Raw genomic sequence first — 13,639 nt, forward strand, 5'->3', positions numbered from 1 at the left:
TAGGACAGTATGTACCTAGTTCTGTCGGATCTTTATTTTTTGGGGGGAATACTATAATTTTTGCACATGCCCAAGAAGCCGGAGGATGTCCATTCATGAAAACCTGAGTAAACAACTGGGTTAGGATGTCTTTGAGTGAACTACTAAATCTGTCATAAAATTCCACGGGGATACTGTCTAGACCTGATGCCTTGCCGGATGGAAGACTGCGTATGGATAGTAAAATTTCTATCCAGTCTGGAGTTTCAGCGAGAGTTCCCTCATCGGCTTTGGATAGGCAGGGCCCTATATCCGAAATTAGATACTCATTGATTTTATCTTGCTTGATATCTATTTCAGAATAAAGCTCTGCATAATATCTCCTAAAGGCATCTCTAATTTCGTTTGTATCATGAGTTAGGCCGAGAACAGTGTCTCTTATTGCTTTGATCGTATTTTTTTAATTTTGTTCTCTTACACTAATGGCTAATTGGTGCCCAGTGATTCACTTCTAAATGCAGAACTACTCTTCTTAGATAAATCCGGATAATACTGTGGAAATCTTTGGTCATTCTGCTTGAGTATTGTACACTGAATTACGTGAGTTAAACCCGCCGGTACACATAACAAGGCTTCAGCTTTGATAATTTGTTTGTCACCATAACCATCTAAATCTTGGTGTAGTGATTATGAGCTTTCCAAAAAGGTAAAACATGCACTACAACAGATCTTTTTCAGCGAAATCACATAACTTTTTCCAAACTAAATGCTGTATCCTAGGAAACAAAGATCTGAAGAGGAGGGGGCGGGGCAAGGCTTCCCACCACATTAATGAGTGTGATATCATAGGAACCCAAACAGTGGTGTGTCCTCAGAGAACTTAAATAGTAACCTGCTATCACCAATCTGCCTTATCAAAGCTTACATTGAGCACTTTTCAGGATGAATTGTCCAACTTCCTTATACCCAATCAGCTCCTTACCAACGAAGGCATGAATGATTGGCAGGATGATGAATCAATCAAATATCCAGAGAATAATTGGAAAAACCTCAGTCTGGCTGTTCTATTAAAAAATGCATGCATCACGAAGACCATTACTTAGAGAATTCATGTTATATGTGTGCAAGTCAGTAAAACAGTTATCTTTTAGTTACTTGGCCAGTTTACAAAATGTGTTCTTGGTCACAGTACTCCTTCCACCACAAGACCAAAAACCAAAGAAGCTTTCTTAAATTTGAATAATGTAGATAGATCACTGCTTGCCAAACTTTTAGGACCACAGCTCAATTTGTAGAACAACAAACATTTGTGACTCACCTAGCTTTGAGGCGGGCAAATTTGTAATGTAACTAAACCATTATGTGGTAATGCACTGTAATTTACAGACCATGGTGCAGGGCTGATTGATTTTGTACAGAAAGGGACACCTTCTTTGCACAAAATCAATAAATTCAGGTGATTTCCTCATTAGACAGAAAAAGGAAAATTGAGAAAGTAAAACATTTCTCCTAGTTGCACCTCCCTAACGCCACCCCTGGGATGGCTTTATATTCTGACACATTCCCAGGTTTAAGATTCATCATAAATCTGAGAATGCTTCAGATTCCATTGGTGGTGCATGGGATAAGTCACAGCAAAATCCCATGGAACGTCCCTTTCACGTAGTGTTCTGCGTGAATGGGGCACAGATTTACAAGGCTAGGAAACACTACATTAAGTGGCTTTATGTGTCCTTGTAAATAAGCGGGGGCACATTGCGCCACAGGAACATCTAAAAAGTGAAGTTCCTCTGATGCAAAGGGCCTAAAAAATGAGGCCTCAATTCTTTGCTGAAGAAAATGCTTCAAAACCCTTAAAGAGGTGGCATATAGAGATCACTGGGTAAACAACCTTTACAACGTCGTCAAAACACCCCAGTACCATCAAAACGCAGACTTGCACTGGAGGGCGCTCTAGCCTAAGGAATAGTAGATTTACTATTCCAACACCTTCCCCACTGTACGTAGGCTGGAGTTGGAATAGTAAATCATACTATTACTAAGTCCAGCACCCTACAGCGCAAGTCGTGGTAACAACTTGCGTTGTAAAAGCTGCGTTGTGATGTACCGCGATCATTTTGATTGCGTGGTAACATCATACATCCGATCACTGTTAGAGGCAATATTACAGCATCAACATAGGCAGAAACTATAGACTGTGTGGCCAAGTATAAAAAAAATCACATGCTTAAATACTTTTCGGACACGCAGGTATCACAAACAGCCATCAGTTTGGAGTCCAAGGTATTAGAGGCTATTAATAGCTAAACAAAATTATTTAATGTGGTGCTTGGATTCCTCTCCATACAGTGCACAGTCTTATCCATTCCTAAACAAAAACATCTTAGCTTTGTGTTCAAAACTACAATAAAATACAGACCTCTCTGAATTAAGCCTAAACCCCCTTTCAACTCTAGCTTCTTTAACTCATCAACCTCAATATTTAGAGCTGCTAGAGATAATTTCCCTACTCAAAATCATAGGACCCTTGAAGGTATATGTAGACCACCATCTCACCACTATGCTGTACATGCAGAGATCCTAGCCAAATCTCTGTCATCACTCAGAAACTTCTCTCAGTATCTATCAGATGCTTCTTGGTCCTAAACTATTCCATAAAATCCCACACTCTTGAAGAGACTCTATGAAATCATTGAGACCTATCTATCACTGTTGTGTAGAAAGCCATCATTGAATATTCAAATGTGTTCAACGTTTGTATAAAGTTGAACAACTCCATATTCAAATCATCAGTAACATTCTAAATACACCAGCCTTGCCAGTAGTCACACCATTGCACCTTAACAGGACTTGCAGACCTAGACTCTCTCTGCATGTTCACATTAACATGCATCTCCATTATCTCTGAGACAAAAAACATAACATGATTTGAGACAGTGCAAACCATCTCAGAACTTTGTTTCTTTTCCAATGACATGCTCTAAGAGTAATGGGTATACCCTCAAGCTATACAATGCCAATGGGACTCAATAACGCTGCAACTGATCTGGACTTGATGTATGCACTTTCAGGCATTTTTTTAAGCTTATTTCCCCCCTCTTAAGCAGTCATGTAAAAATCTTGGTGAACAGAGAACATATCGAGTTTTTTTCGAAGTACCATATTGTCAAATTTTAAATATCGAGATACAAGAATATCGACAGCAAGAATATTGTGGTACAGAATATCGACAGAAAGGTAAGAAATATTGTTTTTTTAATTATCAAAGACAGTAATATGGTTTGAAAAAATATTGTTTTTAATAATATCGATATTTATATTAGTGGTCTGTATTTTTGTATGTGTTAAAAGTATGCGATGACATTTTTTTATAAGTATATCTTTTTTATGTTTGTGTTACAATTTTAGCAGTAATTAATTTCATGTTAATTAATTTTTGCGTATTTTAGTTTTGTAGCGGGTTGTGGGCTACTAGGGGTAAAGGGTGGAAAGTAATTTATATAATAAAGTGATTATTATTTTTATTTATTAGTATTTATAATTAATGTATTATTAATATTATTAATTGGTTATTGACTTTTATTAATTACTCAATTGATAATTATATTAATTGTATTATTTTTTTAGGAGTGAGTTGTGGATTTATAGGGGAACCAAGTTGGAAGTTATCTGATTAAAATAAAGTGATTCATATTTTTTATTCATTAGTGTTTATTTATATTTTGATTTTATAGTGTTGTCTGTGGTAACTTATTTATTAATAATTAATTATTAATTGTTTGAAATGTATAAATAATGAATTGGTCAATGTGTTAATTGTGTCAAATCTGTAGGAGTTGTTTGTGTGTTTATAGGGGAATATGAAGTTATTTATTTAAAAATTATCATTCAATACTGTTTTGATTATAATTAATTTATTTTAAAGATAGTTGTTTGTAAAATGTTGTTTTTAAACTTTTATAAATGTATGTAGTTAATTTTTTGTACTTTTTTAAATTAAATTATTTTTCTATCTTTTGGATTTATTTTGTATGTTTATATTGTTTTTTTTTTGTGTTATTAACCATTTTTGAATTGTAGTTGTTATTTTGTTTCTTTTTTATTTTAATTTAAATTGTTTGCAACTACTAATTTTACCCCTCTGCTATCCAACACTTTCCCTACTGTTGCACTCTCTGGAGTGGGAATAGCCATTTTTACCCCTCCGCTATCCAACACTTTCCCTACTGTTGCACTCACTGGAGTGGGAATAGTAATATTTACACCTCAGCTATCCAACACTTTCCCTACTGTTGCACTCACTGGAGTGGAATAGTAATTTTTACCCCTCCGCTATCCAACACTTTCCCTACTGTTGCACTCACTGGAGTGGAATAGTAATTTTTACCACTCCGCTATCCAACACTTTCCCTACTGTTGCACTCACTGGAGTGGAATAGTAATATTTACACCTCAGCTATCTATATATATATTATATTTTATATATATGTATGTTTAATTTATTTTACAGTACATGTATTACCTGTAATTTTAGACATTTTCGAATAATTCTAACAATGTTTTATTTAATTATATGTATTATTTCCTTTATTTCACATTATTTTTTAAACATTAAAAAAAAATACGATATTTTTAACAACAATATTTTTTGGGGATATTTTTGTACTTATCATTATGTAGAAAGGACTTCGATATTCTGGACAATAATATTTTTGCTTTGATATTTTTGTAGCTCGACATTTTTGATTTCGATATTCTGTCAGTGATCCAAAAATCTTATTGGTAATGATTTTATTTACTGGGCCAATGATGAGAATGGTGACCAGAAATCATTCGATTTCTATGAACCACCTAAGCTACCTTACCCTAGAACAAGACATATTGGTCCCTTTTCACACTGAGGCCATATGCTAGACAAGTTTTTTCTAAGGAGATCATCCAAATTGCATTAGCACTATCTAACCATGATAGAATCACTTTACCTATTGCTCCCTTCCAAAAATGTTGTGACTTACTCAACACCTACTTTGTTGACAAGATTAAGACCATCGTAATCCTGCTAGCTCTTTTCAAAACAGTATGGTACACAAAGACAGGAATTCTTGTACCCTGCTCATCTTCCCTGCTATTAACAATGAATGCTCAATGAAATTATTGGCCAAAGTAAAATCAGGTTCACCCAATGATACCTGCACTCCCACAATTCTAAAAGCTGTATTCTCCACTTGCCCTGAACCAGCTATGTCCCTTCGTAATATCTTCCTTTGTGTAGGCAAAGTGCCCAGTTCATTTTAGGAAGCGGTAGTGATCCCTTTTCAGAAGAAAATTGACGGGGATACCCTCATATTATATTTGTTGTGTAAGCTTTATTTCGACTACTAGTGTCATAAAAGCTATAAAAGACATTTTATAAAAGAAATACAAGATAAGCAACAATATAGTCAAAAGTAATGTACACAGGAAGTCCATAGCAATACACATTTGCACCCTCTGTGAGAGGTGCGGTTGCCGGGATCAGATAATTATGAAAGTTAATATACATTACGTCAATAAGAACACACATTAAATACAAAAAAGTAAGAAAAGAAAAGAGGGAGCTGCATGATAATCCATCTAGGTAAAAACCTTGTTATGGGCTCAGGTCAAAACCCTTAATCATACGTGTTTAACATGGTTCCAGTCCTCCTTAAGATAACAGCACAAAGGGTTAAAATGTAAAGTGCTAGTGTATAAAGTGTTGTTTTGAAGCTTAAGTGGGCAGCCTTAGAGCCCTGCGGCTGTTTCATCTCAGTTTCATTCGGTAGAGTGATAAGCCACTCCTGACGGGGCTTTCCGTCTGATTAGCCATGCATGGTTAAGGAACTTTGCCATGCAGCACGCAAAAATGGGTATGGTGTTGGACCTAAAAATGTGCAGGGAAACCGGATGGTCCAGTGTGCCCAATTGCCGGCAGATCGGTTTTAGTCACTTGGCCCTCAGGATGTTATATTCCGAACAAGCAAACATGACGTGGGCAACACTTCCCATCGGGGCCCTGCAACACGGGCAATCCTTTGGTGTCGGATTGGGTGGGTGCCATTTCGCTGTTGTCTCGCAAACAGGAAATGTACTGAACCTAAAATGCATGTACAACATCCTTGCCCTTGGGACCTGAAATATGTCTAAAAAGGGCTCTAGGTATCTAGGGCCTCATTTATGAGGTTTTGCCACGGGGTAGCGCAGCAGGCCTTCCTGCTGTGCTTCCCTACGGCAAAGGAAAAGGGCAGGAATGGGCCGTATCTATAAGATACGGCCCATTCCTGTCCTTTTCCCCTGCGCCGGCGAACAATAGTGCAAGGGTGCCGCCCCTGTGGGGATGATTATTTTTGTACAGGAAGGGAAACCTCTCTGTACAAAAATAATCACAAGAGGTTTTTTCTCTTTCCATGTGTGCAGCAGAATGTAGCACACATAGTAAAAAGAAAAACTAGGAGAAATAAGGATATTTCTCCCCGTTGCACCTCTCTTACGCCACCCCTGGGGAGGCGTAAGCTTTTGGCACTGCCTCAGATTTACGATTTCTCGTATATCGGGGGCAGTGTCAAAAGGCCATGGATTTTGCTGGGAATGCCCCCAGCAACACCCATTGCACGCCCCTTTAACGCAGAACACTGTGTTAAAGGGCCTGATATTTATCAGGCAGTACGCCCAAAAAAGTGGCTTAGTGGTGCCGGATAAATATCACGCAGGCTTCTGCACCAAGGAACTTCACAAAAAGTAAAGTTCCAATGGCGCAAGGGGCTTCATAAATGAGGCCCTAGTCTGCTTATGTAAATACAATTTTGCTGTTAGTCTACCTACATTGGGTTTGCAGATTTCCTGATGGTCCACCCATTCCCAATACAAACATTTGAGCTCATCTTTGCTTCATGGTTCCTGTCTATCCCAATGAGCTTGGAGCCCAAAGGCTGACATCCTTTTTCTGACATTTGAGATCCATCCTATTTTGCGACCAGTGTCTAACCGTGTAACTTCACTAAGGGCCTCAGCATAGTTAGAGAGTTTGGGTGTCCACCTAATGCGAGCCCAAAAAAGCAATGGACGCAGCCTAGCTATGTCACCGATTGACCGCCTGCCCTTATTGACCATTAAGGGGCAAGGGGAACGTTTTAGGACAGCATCAACAGATCCCTGAGGAACTTGTTCTCAGATCTGCAGAGATAATTGACCTTGTCAAATCCCCATAGCTCTGCTTCATAGAGAGCTGTTTTGACAGCTTTGGCATCATAAACCAGGAGTGCTGGTGCTACCGGCCTACTATGTGAGGAGCGATGTTCCTTCCCGAGTGTTCCAGCCACTCGTTTGTGCCCAATCAGCATCTTAGCTAGTCGGGGCTTCCATGACATTTTGTCGGAGAGTCGGACACAGAGATAATCAAAGGTGCCGACTCTTTCCAAGGATGTCCCACCCAGCAGAGGGTCCCAAAGGAGGCTGGGATGGGCCCCTCCTAAGGTCCAATCTTCGGGGGACCTAACGACTCGAAGAGGATAAAATAATCAGTGATTATCTCATAATCCTATTGCTCCATAAACTAAGGTACCATTTACATTCTCTTGTAGTCAATGATTACCCTGAATTTGCTGAGCTGCTTCCGTTTCTGCCTTTGCTCCCGGTTCGTATATTACCTTGGGTTTCGGCATTGTTGCACCTTTGGGATAATGGGTAAACGTAACCATAAGGCAGTTGAGGCTGTTAAAAAAGAAACTCTGGCCAAAAAAAGTAAGAAATCTGGAAAGGTCAGAACTGATGCTGCTCAACCAAACCTGCAATCCCTGGCTGATATCGAAAACCTTATTGAGGAAGTAGAACAACTTTTAAAAAATAGTGGGGACAAAGGGAAAGAGAAGAGCCAATAGTCCCAGCGATGTTCAAAAAAATGAAAATCTGCGAACAATCAGAGGTGATTACTAGTGGTGTATGTGATTCATCGGAACTTGCAGCATTAACAATTGGGTAAGTCTGCGAGAGGAACAATTTGAGTAACCCATTAACCACTACGACTACGAACTCAGATCGTTCCTTGTACCCTATAATTAAGGTTTTTACAAACATTCCTTGTCACAATCGTTTTGAACTGTCACAGTTGGTTGATGAATCCACTGGATCATAAACCGAGCCCAAAGATACAAATCCTACCTGTCCATGTTGCCTGTGTTACCAAACAAGACATGAACAACTGTCTTGAAAGGTTGGATAACAAACTGGACCACCTTAAAAGTTTAATCTTATTATTGCCTGACACAGTTAGCAAGTTACCAACTAGTCTTTGCTCTTGTAAACATGATGCAGCTTGTCAGATGGGGGCCACAGATCCCTGCCTATAGAGCAGACCTGTACGATTAGCAAACTCTCCCCATCTACAAATTTAAGTACAGCATTGCAACAGGAGCTTCCCACTACTTATAACAGACCCCAACTGGGGAAAGCGGCTATCCCAGGGAAGTTGCCAAATAGCTCTAATTTGAGCAACTAAATCTGGTTCAGAACCATCAAGGCCAATAAGTTCACAGAATCAATCGAGTTGTGCCACTAACAATCTGCCTATGGCTATTTATCCAAGGAGGTTGGGAGATCACAACTCTACCGGCAATAGTATGCTGCCTAACGCTAATACTTTGATGCCATCTTCTAATCCGCCAAGAAGACTCTGGGAAACTGATCGTCACTTGGCCATATTAGACCTTTCTCGCTCTGTCTAAATGACTCAGGTCCCGAAGTTGAAACCTGGTACGTATGAAGACCCGGATGCTCTGATTAATAAAGCTATCCATTGGCTGAGGATTGAAAGGAAATGTACCTCAGTGATCAGATCTGATATCATGCTGGCCAAAAGGTACACATTGAGCTCATCAACTCATGACTATATACAAGTTGGTCTCACATCCCACTACCTGGTTGAAAACCAATCAATTTTGAGTTACGCACTTGTAATTTGCATGGAGTTCAAACACTAAGTATTAGATTAAAGGCATGTCTGCCATCCTTTGAAATTTTATGGAACTCTGTTAATGCTACAACAACCTTGGATGAAATTTACTGACAAATGAGGATCCCTAAAATGGATTTTAAGTCACCAATGAAGTTGAGCAACTCAAAAGAAATCAGTAGACTGCCCCTAGTCTATCCTGTCATTGTGTGTTCTGATGTTATTGCTTTAGGTCCTGCTGATCGAAATAATTTTCTGGGATATTGTGCTGGGGAATAAGTGATTAATCACATAGGTAACCATCAGACGGGATGGTAGATCTATGTTCCCCAAAAGGGAGGCAGGGGCACACAACCCTTCATGTCCTAGGGTGCATTGATGCCTTGGACTTATTCTTGTTGACCCAAGTAATCTGCCTGCTTATTATGCTGAAGACGGAAAGATCAACCATACAGCCAATCATCAGGTGAGTTTGGTAGATTCATCTACCCTAGCAGAGAGCCACGGTTATATGGAGCCACATCCAGCTTCACTCACCCCCTGTGATCTGGACAACAATCTTGTAGACAGCAGGTGTGAGCACCATGTTGTTAATAATTTGAACCACTCAGGGAATTTTGGCCACAAGGAGCTATTAACTGTTTCAATTGGAAATGATCAGAATGGGCAGAGTACTCCCCCCCTTTCTCAAACTAATATCTTGGAACATAGCTGGTCTGGGGTCTAAATTAGTTGATTCGGACTGGAGGGCATATATAGCCAAACAAGATATTTGCCTGCTTCAAGAGATGTGGGCAACAGAAAAAGTATTTATTAATGGGTACACTTATTATAGCATGGAGGCAAAACCGGCAGCCCACTATGGGAGAGCTATAGGTGGGCTCATAATCTTAATTAAGAATGGTTGCGCTAGCAGTTCTACACTGATGGCGATTGATAGTTTGGACCTAATGGGGATTACTGTGACTTTCTCTTCTGGACTTTGTATATTTTTAACATTTATGTTAGGAGCACAAGAGGACTTGATAAATCTCCCACATTATCCATCCTTGAGGGTTTTTTGGATAATTTGAAACCAAACTTAAAAACTGTAGTAGCTGGTGATTTTAATACCTCCTTTGAACCCTCAACTTATTTAAACGAGATAACAAAAGAGGAGGATGAAGTCTGTGGTATTCCACCATTGCTAGGTCTCTCTAAGAAAAAGTTCTCAAATGTTGAACTAGAAATGGCTTCGTTCACATCAAGGGCCCCATTAGGATGACGGGCGGACATTGTCCGCCCGCCACCCTATCGGAGAACGGGACCGCCCGCCATAAGGGCGGGGGTCCTGTGGGGGGAATTAGGATGTGCCCGCCACAGTGGCGGGCACATCCTGTAGTTTTAGCATTGTGGCGGGTGGTGCACTCTGCACCGCCCGCCACAATGCAAAAAATGAATTTTCGCATTTGCATATGCAAAGCGGCAGGCACCGCGCGGTGCCTGCCGCTTTGCAAATGCAAATGTGGGGGGGTACCAGAGGTACCCCCCATGTGCCCCCCTGACAGTGGAGCCAACCTGGGGGCCCTGTAGGGGGCCCCCGCAGCAGATGCCGCATGCCTTTCCGTGGCGGCATTGCCACCGCGGAAAGGCCCCTAATGTAAACCATCATAATATGGCTGGCGGTGTCCATTGGACACCGCCACCATATTAATCTATTACCGCCGCGTCACCAAATGCAATGCAGTGCGCGCAACGAAATTTGTTTTATTTATTTATATGTTTACTTACCTGTTAATGTCCGTACTCCATACATTACTACCTCCCACCCTGCCCCTCCCCCTCCCCACATCACTGCCCTGCAGTTACATCTACTACCGGCTGTGGCTGAAAATGATGTTTTCAACCAAGCAGCTGCTGTAAACTACGCGGTGAATGAATTTGCAGCAGATTTGTATGACCAGCTGAACTGCATTTGTGCATACATTAGAAAATATGCATGTACAACGATCTCCCAGCAGCAACATAACCACCAGCCTTCAGTTAAGTTTGCACTCTTTGAATAAATAAATTACATTTTAAAACTACTCTTGAGTGTTGGCTAGAAGTTCACATTCAGTGAGATCAGAGAAATAGTGGTCAACAATGATCAAACTGTATTGATCCATAATAATGAAATACAATGAAATATTTTGTTTTTGTCAGTCTAACAAAAAGAATGAGTCGCTTATGGCATTCTCAGCTGATTTGTCTCCTGAAGTTCCTGCTGCCAAAATAAGGCCAACGGATGCAATGAATTCAGCAGGAACCATTTTAAGAAAAGTCCTGAAAGATTTCGATTTTGGACTTAATTCCATATTCTGTGATTAAACAGAGCTCCACAAATCATGGGGAGTCAACAATAATGCCTGATGTTGTCTTAACATTTTATATCATTGTCTAAAATCGGCAAAGTAAAACTGTTACTAACTAAAGTTATTGAGTTAGGAAACAGAAGCTGAAGACATTGAGAATGGCTTTGAAGTTATAAGCGAAGAAGTGGAAGACAACCTCATGAATCGACAGGCTTATACTCTGCAAATATTCTCTGTTTTCCAAATCATGATGACTGCCCAAGCAATCTATGACAAGCGCAAAAGTAGAGACCTAATCATTTCAATGAATAGTATTGGGGTTTCAACAAGTTATAATTACATAGTACAGAGCAGGAACTTGATAGCAGCTCATGCTGTAAAATCTTGTGAATCTGACAGCACACCATTTCCAAGTCACTTTACAAGGAAATGGTTTAAAATTGCTGCTGTTGATAATTTTTATTTTGTCTGGAACATCCAGCATACATGATACTGCCATGGTGCTTTTTCAAGACTGTGCCAATGAAGTAGCTGCTGGAAAACAGGCTGTGTTAGTTGTAGGCATAAACAAAGAGGGACATTTATAACCTACCTGCCATGCCAACATTTGCAAAATCCCTACAAGGCATCAACATATCCCAGTCTACCAGAAAGTTTCAAAGTGGCTGAGGAGATGTATCTTCTTTTACCTGATGCCGATGCCGCTGTCCGCAAAGCTGATTAAACTGAATTTATCATATCACGTATTCGGTGCGAGCTGAAGGATGAAGAAAATCCAGTTCCTCCATGGGATGGAATTCATGCTCTGATCTCCCAGAATAGTGTCCCACTGAAGAGCTCTAAAGATTTTCAAAAATGTATATGCTCAGCTTGAAGACCATCCATCCTGACAATTTTTCTTTCACCAGGTTGTAGTCACCTTTGGCCGACACCTGTTCCACAAGGACAGGTGCATGATCCTTCCCCGGTAAGTCTGTGGGGCACTAACTCCAACCTTGAAGGGCGTCTATACCTAATAGAGACAGAGGTATTGGCCAGGGGAATGGTATGTGAATCTATCACCAATAATCCAATGACCATGTTCTTATCAAAGAACCTTCCTTCAATCATGTCCTTGTCGGCTCCAGGTAAGGTGAGTCTTCCTGCATATTTAATGTTGTATCTAATTATCGAGTAACACTGGAGGGTGGATCTCAACCAATAGATGATTTTATTTTTTAGTGAGTCATGATCTTCAGACCCAACCGAGAGAGTTTGGGCACTTTAGTGAGGTAAACCACATCTTGGGCATCCTGAACACTCTCCCTCGTGTAACTACAATCCCTTACTGACCACATTTCCCGTAACTCCCTGCACCTTGGCCTAAGAATTTGGCCTTCATCTAGGGTCACCTCACATCTATCTATGGCTCTGGATCGGGCCCTGCATGGACAGAACCTGACAGTGTGTTTCTAGTTGCAAATTGATCGATAAGATTCAGATGGTGATTCCTGGGGCTGTCTGAGGGTTAGTGAAAGGTACTGTGCGGGGTAACTTTATTCGGTGGCTATGCAATCTCCCGAGAATAACACCATGTGCCCCCTCTGCTGTGAATTGTACTGCGGAAGTGGGTGCTAAAAGTGGCCTGTGGTACATCTCCTTCTTGCATGCTGCCCCCTCAGTTAGAGTAGCGACCTCCCTTCTGAGGGCAGCCTCTTCATTTCTGGGTGACTCAATCAACGACTTCAGTTCAAGCACCTCAGTGGCGTGGACACTACAGGACACTTCTGAGATCTGTGGACCCACTCCCGAGCACCCTACCTCCTCATGACATCAAATCTATTTCGGCATTCAATTTGGGTAACCTGTGCTATACTAGGGGACCCACCTGACTCGGCACATTGCACTGATTTTATCGTGTCAGGCCCATGCTCGATCTTTTAGTACATTGTTTGAACATGTGCGGAATTAACCTTGTACTGAATTAGGTGAAGTGTCTAGAAGGGGCTGCAGAATCATCATCTTTGGTTATGGCTGGCTTAACTGTGCTGACCACCTGGATAGGGGAGCTCAATGGGTCTGTGTCTTCTATTTCCTGCCACTCAGTTAATATTGTCTCAATACGGTCCATAGTCTGATGGCAAATAGCACCAAGAGACTTCTTCTTTTTAGAATTATCCATGCCCTGAACCTTATCATGGATTTTCCTCTGGCCCATCTTCCTCGGATTCCCCTAATTGCTTGATTTAATAATAGTGACCCGCCACTACACTTCTATAAGAAAATGTTCAAAGGCTCTCTCTTGGTCCTCACTCCCACCGGTACAAGAAAGAACGGATAGGGCTAAATGCCAGACAGTTGATGAAAATAGCTATGCAGCTTC

This window comes from Lissotriton helveticus, chromosome 1_1 (assembly GCF_964261635.1).
Source record: "Lissotriton helveticus chromosome 1_1, aLisHel1.1, whole genome shotgun sequence".
NCBI lineage: Eukaryota > Metazoa > Chordata > Amphibia > Caudata > Salamandridae > Lissotriton > Lissotriton helveticus.